This window comes from Aethina tumida, chromosome 5 (assembly GCF_024364675.1).
Source record: "Aethina tumida isolate Nest 87 chromosome 5, icAetTumi1.1, whole genome shotgun sequence".
NCBI lineage: Eukaryota > Metazoa > Arthropoda > Insecta > Coleoptera > Nitidulidae > Aethina > Aethina tumida.
Genome location: NC_065439.1, coordinates 18,706,796 through 18,724,780, shown reverse-complemented (window position 1 = coordinate 18,724,780; position 17,985 = coordinate 18,706,796). Strand labels below are relative to the sequence as shown.

Sequence of the window (17,985 nt, the reverse complement as noted above, 5' to 3'; positions counted from 1 at the left end):
CAACTTAAAAAGTTGTATTTAATGAAGAACAATAAATCAACAAAAAATAATTATTCAACCAATATTAGTTTTTAAACATCTGATCCATAAAATATTAGAAAAAATATCAAAAATTAAAAATGTTGGTTCAATATTTTAAGCCACATATTTTATTTGTTAACAGAAGATAATAACTACAAAAATTGAATTGATTCAAATGTAAAATCATTTATTATTAAATTATTAATTAAATTATTGTTTAATTTTAGTGATTTATATTACTTCTATATTACAAAATTAAAAATAATGGTTAATTTTTTAAAGAAACACAAATTAAATTCAGAGCTCCACAAATTAAAAAAAATATATATTTTGTATTTAAAGAAAAACAATATACTACAAAATTAATCCAAATAATTCAAAAGTTGACAATTTAGATAACTATATTTAAATTTTAATTGCATGGAAAATTTATTAAGTAATGTTTTAATTACACTCTTACTTCAAACTTTTGTAGAAATTTAATGTTTACATAAATTGTAGGTAAATTATGGTGTGTCAACAAAACAATAAATGTTTTATGGCAAATGTAATAAAAAAATCACAGCATATTATAAAAAATACACAAGGAAATTAATATTATAATTTTTGCGTCATAAAAAAACTAAATAAGTTTTCACAAAATAATTAATAATTCCCTCAACAAGTTTGAGCAAATTACTATTTTTTTGTGGAGTACGGAAAGTTTTCAATAAAAAAACAGTTCTGTTACTCTAAAAAATAAATATATGTTTAGTGTAGGTACACCGAAATTATTATTTTAAGTTAGCAAATGAATTATGTTTGACGGGTTACACGGACCGACCATTCCCCACACTAAATATAACATTCGCCCGGTGCCAAAAACTATTTAATTTGACGTTTATTTTAGCCCGTGCATTTTAATAAATTTCGCGCGCACATTGTATTCACCCGATTCGATAAAACGAACGATTTGCACACAATGGCCGAAGGTAATTTTCGTCTGGTTTAATTTTTTAATCGGTCGTTCCGTTCGTCTAGTTTTTCTTTTTTTTTTTTACTTTTAATGTGCTCTCAGGACTTTCTAGTACTGTAATAGTTGCAACAGATCTAATCGACGTCGATAATTAGAGAACAATAAGTTATTGTTTTGAATAATTTGTTGCTCGTTAGCACGAGAACAAATCGCAGAAAAGGAAACTGTCGATCCTCGGCCGCAATCAAGATAATTAATTTTCCCAGGCCCAGTCTTCGAGTGACGCCGCGTCAAAATCACACACACGAACGATTTCTCTGTTTCCGAAAACATTTTTCAGCACCGATTCGGAGGAGTGTTTGTCCCTGTTAACGGACGGTACACACCTAGAGAACAAAAACACGTGACGTATGTAGTCCAAAACGGCATTCATCATTAATTGCGGTGGAAAGAATGGACAGTTTAATATCAGATTTGAGATCGACGGCAGATAAATTAATGACGGACGGCATCAATGGCTAGGGAGATTGACTGCCGTAATTGCATGGTATTCCTATACAAAGTGTGTTACTTGATTTTTAAGTGATTAAGATCTAACAGGTGGGTCCGTGTTTCCTACTAATTCAACTCTCAACAATCAGCAGTATTAATTTGTTGTATGAAAATATTTCATAATTTTAACACAACAAATTTAATAATTTAATAATAATAATAATAATAATAATAATAATAATAATAATAATAATAATAATAATAATATAATAACATTTATAATAATATACAGTAGTGGTCATAATTATAGCAACTTATTAGAATATTAATCATAATTATAGCAACTTGCCAATATATTAATTTAGTATATTTTTAAGTTTAATATTCTATTATTGTTTACAAACGGATTATTGAAAGATATTCTTTTTCAAATAAATTAAAAATTAGCTTATATATCTTAAACAACACATTTTATTTTATATTTTAATGCGCCATAATAAGTACAAACACTATCCAAGTAATTTTTAATTGTATATTGCAAAAAATTAAAAATATTGTTTATTTTTAAGATTTGACTTATATTTTAGAAAGAAAAATAAATCAATCAATAGAAAATAAATGTATATCCAAATATTATAGAGTAACACTATATAAAAGTTGGATTTTATCCACAAAAATATTTGAAAAAGCGTAATAAATTAAAAATATTGGCTAATTTTCTAAGTGACAAATTATTAGTTTTTATGTTAACAGAGGAAAATACACAATAAAGATATCAAAAAAAATTTATTATTTATATTATATAAATATATTTCTTAAATTTTTAAGCATAGATTTCATTTCATATATTGATGGAGGATAATAAACAAGAAAAATTGTCCCAAAAATTTTGAAAACAATTCAAAAATTTTAATTGATTTCATTATATATGCAAACAGAGGATAATAAACTATAAAATTTATAAAAAAAGAAAAACAATTTAAATGATTCATAAAAAATATTAGAAAGTTGAAAAAATATTACTATATATTTTTATAACTTAGATAAGAACTTGTATTTAATGAAGGACAATAAATCAACAAAAAAGAGTTATTCAACCAATACATAATATCACTTTTTAAAGATTTGATCCATAAAATATTTAAAAAATATCAATTAAATTAAAAATGTTGGTTCAATAATTTAAGCCACATATTTTATTTTTTAACAAAAATTATACAAATGTATTTAAAAATTTGAATTGTTTCAAATGTAAAAACATTTATTATTAAATTTTTAATTAATTATATATTAATTAAATTATTGTTTAATTTTAGTAATTTATATTTTAATAAAGGATAGTAAACAAAAAAAAATGAGAAACGTACAAACTTAGAAATATTGGTTAATTTTTTAAGTAAAAAATTGTTATTTTTTATGTTAACAGAAGATAATTGCCCTATTTAAAAATTTTAATTGATTCATAAAAATAATAGAAAAATATAAAAATTTAATATATTTCTTAATTTTTTAAGTAATTTTATTTCATATATTAATGGAGGATAATAAACTAGAAAAATTGTCCCAAAAATTTAGAAAACCATTATTCAAAAATTTTAATTGATTTTATTATGTATGCTAACAGAAGATAATAAACTATAAAAATTATAAAAAAAATAGAAAAACAATATAAATTATTCATAAAAAAATTCATAAAAAATTACTTAATATTTTTACAACATAAGTAAGAGATTGTATTTAATAAAGAACAATAAATCAACAAAATAGGATTTAACCAATATTTTAATATCACTTTTTAAAAATTTGATCCATAAAATATCAAAAATTAAAAATTTTGATTCAATATTTTAAGCCACATATTTTATTTTTTAACAGAGGATAATAACTGTAAAAATTATACAAATGTATTTAAAAATTTGAATTGATTCAATTATTTATTAATTAAATTATTGTTTAATTTTAGTCATTTATGTTTTAATAAATGATAGTAAACAAAAAAAAAATGAGAAACGTACAAAATTAAAAATATTGATTATTTTTTTTATTTTAGCAGAACAAATTTAATAATAATAATAATCAAATTTATAATCATATATAGTAGTAGTCATAATTATAGTAACTTATTAGAATATTGGGGGGACCTAATATCGCTTTCTTACATTAAATTCAAAGGAATAAATTTTTAATAGGTCACCCACGATATCAACAACCTTATGCCATCTATTGTGTAAATTTTCATTCCCGGACCGATAAAAATCAATTGGTTTTTGAGAAAAATATTTCGAGATGTCATATTGGACATAATACAAATTTTCAAATATTTACCACTAAGAAAATGTTATACGGATAGTAAAAAATGGAAATCCAACGACTCAATATCGGGTGAGTATGGAGGGTCCGATTCATTAGTTCTTTCCATGTTTCCATGCATTTCAAAGTGAACAATTTCGCCAATACTCCCCCAAATACACAGAAGCGTCTTTTAGAGGTGTAAATCCGTCTTCGCAGTACTTCGTGGTGATTGATTTGGAGAGAGCCACTGCCTATTCTGTTTAGAATTATCATATTTTCCGTGACCAGTATGGTGCCGTTGAAGCAATATGTTCCACGTAATGGATTGGTTGGCTTTGTTCTCTTCGAGCCCGGAACCCAAACACCTGTCTTGCTTATTTTTTCAGTCTGCTGTAAATGTTCCTGGATGATCGACTAAGGTTGGTAAAGGGTGTTTCCATTGTTTGACATGGATTTTCTTCCACTTCTCTCCTTAGCATGTTTGTTGTTTTAATGATTTTCTCTATAGATTTGTAGAAAAATTGGTTTGGATAAACAGTTTTTTATTTTAAAAATACTTTTTCCCAATGAAACACACCGTTTCTCGTAATTACTAGTTGATTCCACATAAGTTGGTTGTGTGTCCCTTTGACAAACATTTCGAATGACAAAGCACAGGCATAGAAAGTGCACGTTCATCGAATCGATCGTCGGTTTTCAGTCGCAATCGCACCGTATAGACGATATTCATTTAATCTCGCGAATAAATCACGTTGACCCGTTATTTAAATAAATTGCAGTCTTCGCTCTAAACACGGTTATTATCTATGTTCTGTGTAAACGTGTAAACGCATTACGATCGTAACAGAATATTACTGTTTATGTTTCCAATTTAATAACAGTCATTGTTTTTATCTCGCAGTGTTTAATAGTCGCATTTATCGGGTAATAACAAAAATATAAACGCCAATTACTGTCACCGCTGGACCATGAAACTGTTTAATAAATTTATAAGTCGATTATGATCTAATGCAAACCAATTCCTTTGCTGAAAACTCTTGGAAATGGGATGAGATAGGAAAGGTCCCACTTTGTTTATAATGCATAAAAAACTTATATATATTTATTGTTTTGAAATTGTTATTTATATTCAGCAAAATTGTTTAATGTAGTCAATAACGAGAGAATGACACAATTTATAATATTAATTTTTTAAGTTCAGCCATGGTAAAATTACTTAAGAAATTTTATTGTAATAAATAAAATAATAATTTTCAAACGTGACAAATATATGCGAAAATGTCATAATATTAAAATGTTAACAAACCTATAAATTGTGCAATACATTTGCAAATAATATGTTGGGAAAGTTAATTTTTTAAGATGGATTTCACTTTATATTATAATGGATCAAAAACTTTAAGATCATAAGATCAATATTAATTTAGTTAGTATATTATTATTTATTATTATTATTATTATTATTGGAGAATTACTTAAATATATTATTATTATTATGTTAGGAAAATTAATTGTATTATATTAAATAAATTTGGTTCCTATGTAAATTGTAAAAAAAATTGTGGCATGTGTTCCAGTGAAGTATTATAATAAATCAAATTATTTGAAATTTCTGTCTTCCTATGTTTTATTAAAAAATACTTTACAAATTATTTTTTTAATAATGGAAATGCATAAATTCAAATTATTCATGCTTTAGAATTGAAAGAAAAGTTTGTTGAAATCAGACAAAAATAATAATAATAAATGGGAGGACAGATATTTCAAATAATTTAATTTTTTACAATATTTCAATAAAACACATGTTACAAATTTTTTGAAAAAAAAGTTTGTTGAAGTCGAACAAAAATAATAATAAAGACAGATATTTCAAATAATTTAATTTTTTACAATATTTCAATAAAATACATGTTAAAAATTTTTTTGTATTGATCCATATTAAATGTATGAAGTTGTGTACATTTTTACTAAATAAATCTTATTTTTTTCTTTTAATTAAATAATCTTAAAAAATAAATTAACAAAAAGTTCAAAATTTTACATACTTTTCTCTATATCTCTAATTTTTGAATATGAATTTAGTTACATGAGACGCATATAGGGACAAAAAGTATGATTTTCAGATATGGTCATATCAACTATAATTTAATTCCACCCCGTATATTTAAAAAATATGACGCCGAAAACAAAAAATCCTCCTACAAACGACGAAGGCGACGATTTCAGAGTACGACCTGAAAAATTTCTACGGCGCACGTTTACATTCGTCCGAGTGCGGAAATTTCTCTTCCCATTAGTGCCGTTTTACAATTGCTCCTTTATTTGGCGCGTCTCTGTGTGTCTGCCGGTCAAATGAAAAAAAAGTTAAATGTTAAAACAAATACCGCGTGCACATACAAATACGTCGATGTGTGTTGCTGACACACTAAAGCCTAGAAACGACAATGGTCGTACACAAAAGGCATGTTTGTTTTATGTGTTCGTTGCGAGGAAATGTGAAACTGTCCGTTCCTCCAGAGCATCACGAATGAAATATCGATTCGAACCGTATACGTAACTCATTGCGGATGTAGGAACGTAGAAATTTTTGTCGTTTTTTGTCGAGTTTTTCGGGTGAAATTATCATACGTGGTATAATACCAATTAAATTCGGTTACACATCATTAATTGTTAATAATGGCATTAAAGCGGCACTTTAGAAAATTGCCGTGTTATTTTGCCCGATTGGCTTTCTCCTTGCCCCATATAAATTTCGAAATCTGCATTCAAACACCTTATCAAAATATCTAGACGTAAGTAATTGCCGTTACTATAATTTTTAATTGAAACATATTTTCATTAAAACGGTCTTGTGGAATTGCCAATATTGTTTTAATTGTGGCAATAAATTTAATGGATGTAAAAATGACCCGACATGGTTCTTTTGTCATTGAAATAAATAATTTTTCTACGTTTCCTCATTATTTTGATGCAACAATTCATTTTGTAACTAATTTTCGTTGCGCAACCGTGTATAATACGGATTAATAATAGTTAATTTAACAACTTATTTACCGTATTTCGTCATGACATGTTTCAGGATAATAAATTGCTTTAATTTTAATTAATCGTTAATACTTTAAAAATTAAATTATAATGGTGATTTTTTAATTTAAATGTAAGTTAATTATACATTTGTAATTAATAAGAAAAAGTCACATTGAAAGGTGGTTTTAAATGTGTTGCTCTCTTTATAGCAGAATGAGATTAACGATGGGTTTAAACGGAGCTAATTACTTTTATATGACAGCAAAAAATCTGATAAATGTACTTAGTGAATCGACGACCAGTTTTACAAAACATAAGAATATGCTAAATATCGTATTATAATAAATTATAAAAAATATAATAGTGAAAAATTATATATTTTAAAAAAATAAATACATATATAAAAAAAATCAATCAAAATTTCTCATAAACAAAATAAAACATTAGTTAAAATTAAGAATTAAATCGTTTTGTAACAAAAATATGATGATAATATATAAAAATTAAAAAAAAAACAATAAAACTAAAATTGTTATAAATTAAGATGAAATCAGCAGTAAAATTACAAATTTTAACAAATAAGAATTTAAATCTATTCAGTTTGTGAAAATATTAAAATTAGGATAATTAGTTAAAAAATCACAAAATATAAGAAGATTGAAATTAAAAGTAACGAAATATGATTTAATACCAGGTAATACAAAAATTTAAAAATAAAATTATAAAATTATAGAAACACAAAAAAACAATTATTTAAATTTGATTTAAAAATAGAAAATATTATTTATAAAAATTATAAATAATAAAATTAATTTAAAATAGTAACAAATTATTTATACATAAAAATATTGAAATTATGAAAATACTAAATTATTTAAAAAACATATTAATTATTTAAAAAATGTTAGGTTTAAATATGGGTGAATAAAAAATTTGTTATAAACATTGTCATTTAAATATAAAAATATAGAAATCATTAAAATATAGAAAAAAATATAATATAAATGATTGGGTAGGTTAAAATAATCCATCCATCAATATATATATATATATATATATATATATATATATATATATATATATATATATATATTGATGGATGAACTTTTATTTATTTATTTATAAATATTTTAAATTTTATTATTTTGTTAATTTCAAATTAAATATTTTATTAATAGTCTTTTAGCTTAAATTAGATTTATTTTCTTTTTAAATTTGAGATTAAATATTAATTTTTTTAAATTAAATTAAATATTTTATTATTTTTAAATTAAACATTTTTTTATAAATGAACTATTTTTTTAATTTAAATTAAATATTTCAATTCTTTTAAATTATATTAAATATAATAAAGGATTAAAATATTTTCAATTAAATGTTTTATTAATAGTTTTTTAATTTAAATTATATATTTTATTTAAATTTTAAATAATATAAAATAATAAATAAATACTTTATTATTATTTTTTTATTTAAATTAAATATTTATTTTTTTTTAAATTAAATTAAATATTTTAATTTTTTGTTTAATTTAAATTAAACATTTTATTATTATTTTTAACTATATATTTATTTTTCTTTATTTTTTTAATTAATTTTTTTTTTAAATTAATTATTTATTTTTTAGTATAAAAGAAATATTTTGTTTAATATAAATTAAATTTTTATTATTATCTTTTTATTTACAATAATTATTTTATTATTTTGTTAATTTTAAATTAAATTAAATATTTTAATTTTTTGTTTAATTTAAATTAAACATTTTATTACTATTTTTAACTATATATTTATTTTCCTTTATTTTTTTAATTATTTTTTTTTTTAAATTAATTATTTATTTTTTTAGTATAAAAGAAATATTTTGTTTAATTTAAATTAAATTTTTATTATTATCTATTTATTTAAAAGAATTATTTTATTATTTTGTTGATTTTAAATTAAATATTTTATTATTACATTATTTAATAATAAACAAACAATAGCTACAATATTGTATAAAAATATTTGTTTAATATTAATTTTATTACCAAATTATTTGCAAATAAAATAAAAAAAGGTTATTAAAAAGTAATAATTACAGATAGATAATTCATTATTATTTAAATAATAATGAAATTTGTCATAAAAATTATTATTTCAATATAAAAAACAATAAAAATATAGAGAAAATTGACTGGATGTGGTAGAATGGTTGTAAAATTATTTAAATATGTAAAATTTGAAATTACTGAATTATAAAATAGGTTAAAAAATTATTTGTAATTATTTAAAAATAAGAAAATGGCTATAAAAAGCTGCATTAAGTATGGACATTTTACAAAAAAGATAATAAAAATATTTGTTTAAATTTTGAAATGTCGTATTCTAAACACAGCAAATTTGTTTTGGTAACTGGGATAATTACCAATCATTATATAAAATTGAAAATAAAAAATACCGCAACAGCAATCTTCCAATGCGCTTCGGAAAAAATGCAGTTATACGAAGCACCGTTAACAATTAATCAGAACAAAGCGGCAAATAAATGGAACCGATTCACAAACCATATGGACTGAAACAAATTCAACAAGTTAATTATCGCAACTCGAGCTCGCATCGTACCATTTATATGCACTTCAGAAAACTAATTAACCGTGATTTATGCCGGATCGTCCGTCGAAGATCGGATCCTGCTGATTTCTGGCCGGGAGAAACTCGGTCTCGGCATCGCAAATCGTCATTGTGTCCGGAGATTGGAAAACGTCCCCGTCGTTTGGGCCCGAAAAGTTTCCAGTCCGATCGATCGTCGACGTCTCCCAATTGACCCGCGATTAAATACCATTTGCGACGAGAAATGTTCGACGTGCGCCCCCAACGAACGGCTGGAAATGGAAGCTAATCACCGTTGTTACGTGCCCCCGAAGCGACGCAGGACGAATTACGATCAATCGTGACCACTAATGCACTCGTTTGCCGTAACGGCCACGGGAAATAATTTAATTTGGACGCGTACACGATTCGATTGGATCGGTTGTATGCGTACTGACGAAAAATCCACAATTATTGGTAATTAATTCGTTGTTTTCGATGTGTGCGTGCGTTTGTGTTCCAATTTTTAGCGATGAATTAAATACGAATTATATTGTGCAGTACACCTTGACATTCTCGAAGCAATCGACTTAAAAAGATATGCACCAGTTTATGTGAGGCATAAGTAATTTTTACTTCTTCCCACGATTTTATTAAATGCGGCAGATTATTTTTATATGTGGACCATGACGGGAAAAACTGAAACGTTCGTTTGAATTTTTTTATGTAAATTGTTTTCTGCTCCAGGTGTAATGTTTGTTGATAATTAACTTTGTTAAAAAAAATATATATCAGCTGCAATGGTGGAATAGTTATAAAAAGTAAAAAAGTGTAATGTATAAATAAAAATTCAACATGGTAATTGAGTTGTTTATTTGATAATAAATGTGTAAAAGTTTGTCTTAAACATGTTATTTACGTTTGAAACTAATAAGGAAAAGACTAAGGTAAAAGTAGTTTTAAATGTGTTGCTTATTTTATAATAGTAAAATGAGAGTATCACAACTCAAATACATTTAATTACTTCTATAGGATTATAAATAGAAAAAAATTGTTTATTTAGCAAAAAAACTTTCGTAAAATGAAATTAATTTTAAAAATTACAATTAAGTACTCTCTTAATACATATATTTGCACAGAATTCTTTTATAACTTTTTCTTTTTTATATTATATTATTCAAAATTATTATAATATTAGTTTACGACAAAAATCGTTCGGGTGTGGCATTTGCCTAGTTAATGGCAAATTTGTGTTTTTCGGTTTATCATTAAAGCGGCGTCCATAATTAATGGCAAGCACGATTAAAATGAATAATATTTCGTCAGGAAGGTGAGTAAATTATGTATCCAACGGTACATAATTCATTTCGATTTCTATTAGGAAGTAATTAGATGATTTACAGCTCTAGAAATTTTAAATTTCATGTCATTTTTTTGTCGATTTTTAACCACTTTCGCCATTTTTTCAATAGTAAATAATTTTAATATTACAATATTTTACATATTTAATTATAATAGAAAATTTTATTGATTATAAAAAAATTAAAAAGAAAAATCTAATGTTGTCAGAAGTAAAAAAAATATTATTATTATAATTATTATTAAAATTAAATTATTGAACAAAAATAAAAATTATATGTTATTTGTTTATTATTAAAGTATTAAATAAATAGAAAAAATATTGAGATATTTCAGGATAGAATAATTTATATCGACAATATTCAAAGGAAACATTTAAATTATAATATTATTCAAAATAATTAATTTATTTTTTATTATAAATTTATTATACACTGAGAAAATAAAATTTAAAAATGTTTTGGAATATTGAAAAGTTTCAGAATAAAATAATTTACATGAAGAATAGTCAAAAGAAAAAATTAAAATATTATTCAAAATTATTTTAATTATTAGAAAAACAAAAATAAAATTTTTATTGTATTTGTTATAAAAATGTACTGAGAATTTTTTATACATTGAAAAAATAAAATTTAAAAATTTCTTGTAATATTGAATGTTTCAGAATAAAATAATTTATATGGAGAATAGCCGAAGGACAAAAATAAAATATTATCCAAAATTATTTTAATTATTAGAAGAACAAAAATATTGTATTTTATTCGTTTGTTGTATAGAATAAACAGAGAATTTTTTATACATTGAAAAAGTAAAATTTCAAAATGTCTTGAAATATTGAAATGTGTTAGAATAAAATAATTTATGTGGAAAATATTAAAATGTTATTCAAAATTATTGTAATTATTAGAAGAACAAAGATAAAAATTCTGTTATTTGTTTGTGGTAAAAAAAGTACTGGAAATTTTTTAAATTAAAAATTTTAGAAATGTTTTGAAATATTGAAATGTTTCAGAATAAAAGAATTTATATTGAGAATAGTCAAAGAAAAAAATTAAAATATTATTCAAAATTATTTTAATTATTAGAACAAAAAAAAAAGAAATTATAATTTATTTGTTTGTTATAAAAATATACTGAGAATTTTTTATATATTGAAAAAATAAAATTGTTTGTTAATTATATAAAATATACTGAGAATTCTTTAATACATTGAAAAAATAAAATTTGAAAATGTCTTGAAATATTGAAATGTTTCAGAATAATATAATTTATGTGGGAAATAGTCAAAGGAAAATTTTATTCAAAATTATTTTAATTTTTAAAACAACACAAATAAAATTATAAGTTATTTGTTAGTAGTAAAAAAAGTGCTGGGAATTTTTTATACATTGAAAAAAGTTTAAAAATGTTTTGAAATATTGAAATGTTTCAGAATAAAATAATTTATATGAAAATAGTCAAAAGAAAAAATTAAAATATTATTCAAAATTATTTTAATTATTAGAAGAACAAAACGAAAAATTATAATTTATTTGTTACAAAAATGTACTGAGAATTTTTTAGTTTCAAAATATTGAAATGTTTCAGAATAAACTAATTTATATGTAGAATAGTTAAAGGAAAAAATTAAAATATTATTCAAAATTATTTTAATTATTTAATTTTTATATTATTCGTTTGTTATAAAAATGTACTGAGAATTTTTTGAACATTGAAAAAATTTAAAAATGTCTCGAAATTTTGAAATATTTAAAAATAAAATAATTTATTTTATATATTTTAATTATTATTATTAATATTATCATTAAAATTCATTTATTAAACATAAGTAAAAAATTTATTTTATTCATTTGTTATAAAAAAATATACCGAGAAATTTGTTATACATTAAATAAAAAAATTAAAAAAATATTTTGAATATTGAAATGATACAGAATATTTCGAGAATAACCCAAAAATTAAATTATTGTTCAAAATTATTTTACTAAAATTAATTTATTGAATAAAAATAAAAATTATATTTTATTTATTTTTTGTAAAATAAAAATCAGTTTTATTATTATTTTTAGATAAAATAATATTATGTAAAAAAGGTTATTTTAGTATATGTAAGTGGTATTAGGAAAAGATTTCAAAATGTCGATCTATGAATGAATAAAATTAAAAAATTGCCGTGAAAAATTATTAATCAAAATTATTTTGTATTTATTATTATTTATATAAAATTATATTTTATTCCCTTATTATAAAAAAAAGTACTTACAAATTTAAATGTTTTAAAAATGAAATGAAAGTAAACAATATTTGATTAGTTTCTTTGATGTTAACTGATAATAATTAAATACATATTTTAAATTATGTATTAAATTATTATTAAACCACTTAATAATTTATTGGACAATTAATTGCTCATATTATTGACCAATTAAAATTGGACAAGAAATTGATATTTCTATATAATACGTTGCAATAAATTCAAGGTATAAAAATTTGACAATAAATTGGCGTGTGTAAAACAGTCATAAGACAAAATGGTAGTAGTAAAGTATGTTTTGTACGTAACATTTCCCAAACGGGTTATCGTTTCAATGTTTCCACATCGCATCAGATAAAACATTTCCCAGATGCATAATGCCCGTTCGATCTGTCTCGATTTGCGATGCTAATGCACTGCGAATTAATAATTTAAACATTCTGACTCCGCTCTGACCCATAACAAGTAATTTACCAGATCTGAAATGCCATTTATTCGATTCCGCAGTCATGCAACTCGGCGTTTCTATCCGATTTACGCTAAAATATCGGGCAATTACCGACTCGGATAAATTGCACGTATAACGGCACAAAAGAGCTGAAAAACTTTTCGATTTATTGTGTCCAACTGTCAATGATAGAAATTCAGGCTTCATTATTCCGTCTTTGTGAGCGTGTGTGAAACGTTCGCGCCGACTCGACTCGAGAACTGTTAGAAAAGTTGGTCACGGATCGCCTTAAGGAAACACGTGTGGATGAATTCCGAAAAAGTGTAACACGTACGCTAAGTCACTTTATTTATTTGCTGTCATTGCTTATGTTAAAATAAAAACGGATATAATAGCGTATTTCTAAAACCGATATTAAGACTTCAATCATTTCTTTCACACATTTGTAATCGTTCATTTCTGCAGCCAATTTCTAAAAGTCCATTAGTTATCATCTGCTGTTGATGCATGTTGAAAAAAGCTATTTAATCTTCGTTCTGAATTCACGCCCCCTTGTTTTATGGTATTGAACGCCAAATGAGATTGGACAATAAAAAAGCGGACCGTTGCAAAGTACATCTGTTGATGTAATTGAATGATTCGTAACGGATTTAAATGTCCAATTATCGTACTTGCGTATTATTCGGCTTGTGTTTTTCGTACAGGAAATACAAAAATTATAAGACGAGGGATCAAAAGAATTGATCACATATTAACATCTGAAAGAATCTGAAAGAATTTATGGAGTTCTGAACCTGTCATAATTATAATCAAAATGCTCTATGGGAAGGAAGTTTCAGAACTGTTTTATTTTAATATATAAATAGCTTATAGTTTCTCTACTGTCATAATGATATTAGAGAAGAATTTAAGAAGTTATCAAACTGTCTTATTTGTATACAGAGAAATTCAAACCTCTTTTGTATACAGAAGAATTTAAGAAGCTTGAGAACTGTTTTAATTTTATACGAAATGGCTTATGAAGTTTCGCAACTGTCTTAACGATATATAGAAGAATTTAAGAAGTTTTGGAATTGTCTTAATTGTCTACAAAATGTCCTAGAGAATTTCAAGCGTTTTATAATTGTGTATATAATAGTTTAAAAGGTTTTGAATCAGTCTTAATTGCATACACAATACTCTAGAAAGTTTCAGGACTCTTCTAATTGTATATAGAAGAGTTTAAGAAGTTTCTGAACTATCTAAATTGTATATAAAATGCCTTAGGAAACTTCACAATAATTTTAATGTTCTATAAAATGGCTTATTAAGCGTTTCACTACTGTCTTAATTGTACACAAAATACCCATGAGAGTTTCCGGAGTCTTTTTATTGTATATAGAAGAATTTAAAAACATTGAAACTGTTTAAATCGTATACAAAATGTCTCAAAACTACAGAACTGTTTTAATTTTATACAAAATGGCTTATGAAGTTTTACCATTGTCTTAATGATATATAATTTAAGAAGTTTTGAAATTGTCTTAAATGTATACAAAATGCTATAAGGAGTTTCAGGCCCTTCTTAACTGTATAAAGAATTTAAGAAGTTTGGAACTGTCTAAATTGTTTAAAATATGTCGTAGGAAACTTCACAGTTGTTTTAATTTTATATAAATTGGCTTATGAGGTTACACTACTTTCTTAATGGTCCGAAATATTCATTTAATAATATACAGAAAAATTTAAAAAGTTTTGGAACTGTCTAAATCGATTCACTACTGTCTTAATAAGAATATTATAGAAGAATAATAACTGTCTTCATTGCATATAAAATGCTTTAGGAAGCTTAACAATTATTTTAGTTTTACATGAAATTGCTTCTGAAGATCCACTGGGGTTTGAAGTTGGCTTACTATTTTAATTATATAGAAGAATTTAAGAATTATTGAAACTGTGTTCAATATATACAAAATTTTTAAAATCCCATAGATCTTGTATTGTAATTGTACACTTTAGAAATTTGTTTTAATTTTATAACATGACCAAGGAGGCTGAAACGAACATTAAAAACACTTCAATTTTTTCTTATTACAGAGAAAATAAAGAATTTGATTTATACAAAACTGTTTTAATTAGTTTTTTGTATGGGAATCAAAAAAATTGGTCACATAAAATTTTGGTTTGTTCCATACTCTTTCATTTTTCCACGGTGATTAAAATGCTTATATCATGGTATGATTTTGCGATTACCCGAAAAAGGAAATAAAAAAACGATGTTGCCTTATTAAAACACAGTTACGTTCAGATGTTAATCAGCGATTAGAGTACATTAGATTATGCATATTAGTTTTCCGGTTAAATGAACCGTCTTAAGCTTGCACATTAATTTCGCTAATTCAATAATAACAAGTCATTACATGAGAAAAATATGACACAATTACGGCACAAATACGTAAAAATAAACGGCCCAGGGTTCAATGCGTGTCTGGGATTACCCGACCCGACGACGTTGGATCATTCATTAATTTAAATCACAGTCCCCCGACCCGGCAATAACAGTCCATAAAATTCGTCTCAAAAAACGTGAGAGCGATTTTTTACAATGTCCCACACCGTGTAACATCCTCCATTCGTTTCTGGGTGTTCTGGTAAACTGTTACGGCACTAATAAGGTTTAATGAAACGCTTATTCGCGCTGCGTGATCGTCAAGAGCCGTTATTAATATGTTTTACATATTGCGCATTTTAGAAAGCCCGCACGCCTAATAAATAAATAACCTAAGCAATGTAACCAAATCGTAAATTGTCAAATTTGTATGTTTATCACCTAATTTTTTGCTCGATCATACATTCGAACAAATTATTATGATTATGGATAAGCAATAACAAAGTATACTCATTGACACAGAAAATAGAAAACGTACCATAATGGCCATAATTATAGAAACCTAATAAAATATATTAAAAATATGAGCTGTACACTAGTCTAATTTTATTTCAAAAATCATTTCCTTCTTTTTATTTTTAATAAACCAAAATATAATAATAATATAATTATTATTTAATCATCGGTTCAAGTGAAGAAAACCAAATAAGTCAATTGATTTCCGTATTTTAAAAAAAAAATTAGAAAAACTGGTAAAGTGCTAGGAACTAAGAATATCAATAATTGGATAATTCGAATGTCAAATCAAATCTCGTCAACTGAAATTAAAGCCAACCTTGCTGAAATTAGTTCCAGGACTGTGAGAAATTGAACCCAGACCTGCAAAACTCTGATCTCTAGTAAAAATGTAAAAGTCCAATTCTGACTGACATTAGACCACAGAACATTGGGAACTAGTAGCTTTTAGTGACGAGTCTAAATTTAATTTATAAAAAAATGATAATTATGCTTATGTTAAACATCCTATAGGGACAAAAAATACATAAAAAGCTGTTTATACCTACAGTGAAACATGGTGGCTGTTCAATTATACTGTGGGGATTCCCCAGAATTCTTCTGGAGTAGGCCCCCTTAGACTCTTTATAAATACGTCTTGCCTTGAGAATGATCCCAAAATTAAAGACCAAAGCATCGATGTTATGACTTGTTCGTCTCAATATTCAGACACCAACCCCATAGAAAACATGGGACCACGTTTAAAATCAAATTCGATATAAAAATTGTACAAATTTAAATGAATTCAAGAAGCTTGAAGAAATATTCACTTCTATTAATAAAATGGTATATGCCATTATTTTATAACACTGTATAAAACAATGTTCTGGATGTATCGCTAGGAGGTCAAATTACCATTAAAAGTGGACGAAAATTGTGTTTAAATTGGACTACAGGATCCATATGTACTGTTTTCTATGTCACTGAGTATATTTTACAGGTTTACTGCTAAATGGTTTTTAGCTTTCTCCATCGTTTTCAATAGAAACGTAAAATTTGCGTACAAAGATAAAGTTTGAATTGCAACAAAACAGAATTGGGAACACATCTAAATTATAAGCTTGACACAGACCTTCCTCTTTCCATTTACATTAACCGTACATATAATTAAATTTATTAATCTCTCCGACAATCAACAATAACACAATTTTTCCTTTTATAATTAATTACAAATTATCCAAATGAATAGTACTAGACACACCTCCCGACACACACATATGTGCATAAAACGATGATACACCTTAAATCGTCTTCGACTTTCTATGAAAGGTATAGAGTGGGAAACGTTTAAGGTGTATCCGCGGACATCAATGGAAGAAAACAGTGCCCATGTATGGTACGCGTTTAATTGTCTTCGACAGTACAATAAACCATTTAAACAGAGCCGTACATTTTGTAACGTACCGGTTATCTTATCCTACATTCGAACATTCGGCGTGTGTAGCAAATAAAAATTATTACAGTTAGTTTTACAGGGCTGACCGCCAACCCGTCCAGATTTCAGTCGCACGAACGTGATCGGGTGATTTTTTAATGAATCCTTTCGTTAAGCAGGAGTGACGGCTGCGGATGTTGATTAGTTTTTTTTCTCGTTTGTTTTGCGATGCGAATTTACCTTTTACACTTTTTTTGCGTTTGCAATTCAT

The 17,985-nt window shown here is 24.8% G+C and overlaps 1 protein-coding gene across 1 annotated transcript in view; it reads right to left on the bottom strand.

Moving 5' to 3' along the window:
• Nucleotides 1-17,985, bottom strand: part of LOC109597285 (pre-mRNA-splicing factor ATP-dependent RNA helicase DHX16) — a 42,030-nt gene that overhangs the window by 22,583 nt on the left and 1,462 nt on the right. The window lies entirely within an intron of this gene.